The following is a 1,468-nucleotide window of genomic DNA, read 5'->3' as shown; positions in this document are numbered from 1 at the left end:
TCAAGTCCATAAGTCTGATATTAGCCCATATGTCCGATACCAATCTATAAATTCTTCAGACTCATGCAACACATGTAATGATGCCGAATGTAGGATGATCACAGACCAGTGGGTAGAAAGCCTTGTGGATGCAGTGGTGGTGTAAGTATCTCAGCACTGGCACGGCTATCCATGTGGCTCTTCCAGCTCTGGGCTCTAGTATAGCTCCAGGTGTCATGTCATCAGGAATACAAAGCAGAGAGTGTCTGTCTCTGTCCTGCCTCCAGCAAGCTATTTATCTCCGTAGCGCCTCCAAATGAGGTCATTAAGCAGCGACCTGATTGACAGGCTAAACCCCACCCCTTCACTCTTAATAGTCTCAAGTTGGCACCATATTATGTAACTACCACATGCTCTCTATGAGGAAGGTACCCACCTAGATGAATGAGCTTTGACGCTATCAGGATTGTCCCAAACCTGAGCACGTGACCCTGGGAAGATGGTGGGAAGAAGAGGAAAATTTGGCAGTCTGGTAAGGCTAGATGCCTTTGGGGAGGGGTGATGAATTAGAAGCATCCAGAAAATGATGAGGAAGTGTGAACGTAAGGGTAAGTGGCTCACCTCCAAGAGCACAGCATGAGGGAGTCTGAGGCAGCTGACTTGGTCCATTTCTATCACTGGCCTGGGACACTGGTGTGCAGATATAGGAGGTATGTAGGTAAGGATTCTGAGAAGATGCCGGGCACTACCCGCATGGTCTGAGCATGGCATGGAGAGGTCCCATGGCCTAGTATGGGGCCAAGGAAATGCCTCAAGAGTGCAGGACCAGCTTTGGCCTGTGATCAGAACTGTAACAGGCTGCTACAGGCAAGGCCAGGAACAACGAACCTACACTCTGGGGTTGGCCAGGGCCTGTCCTAGCCCATAGCACGTCTCTGTGCAAATGAGAAAAAGGTTTGCTCTTCCGGGTTCTTGGCTTGGCCAGCAAAGCAGCAGGTAGATCTCAGTCCCTCGGTGGGCATTCTTGTGCAGGGCATAAACAGAAGAGCTAGTCCTAGTGACAGTACATTGCTCAAGAAGCTAGATGGGTGCAACTGCTCTCAGAGGCTCCCAGAGATCGAGGCTCTTATCCTCCCTTCCACTGCTCATTCCTCCCCCAGCGGGCCAAGTGCCATCTAAGGGAGAAGGCAGGGCAGAAAGACATGGCTAGCCCAGCACTCTGACTCTTCCCTTCTCAACCAAGGAGTGGCCGAGCAATCGCAGAGACGGTGTAAAGCACCAGGCCGGTGGGAAATAGTTCCCCACTTGGCTTCCTAGTTGAGTGGAGACTTATAAGGGGAAAAAAAATCTCTTACAGAAAATGAAAAAGCTACATTTTCTTTTCATACTGGTATTTGTTCTTGGGTTCCCCAGAGAAAAAGAACTAGTGTGATACATAGGCAGATAGACAGATATATGCATAGATATTTATTTACTTCAAGAAATTGGC

This window comes from Echinops telfairi, unplaced genomic scaffold, assembly GCF_000313985.2.
Source record: "Echinops telfairi isolate 266 unplaced genomic scaffold, ASM31398v2 ScPeMD7_31;HRSCAF=116, whole genome shotgun sequence".
Classification (NCBI taxonomy): domain Eukaryota; kingdom Metazoa; phylum Chordata; class Mammalia; order Afrosoricida; family Tenrecidae; genus Echinops; species Echinops telfairi.
This window is presented reverse-complemented; position numbering follows the sequence as displayed.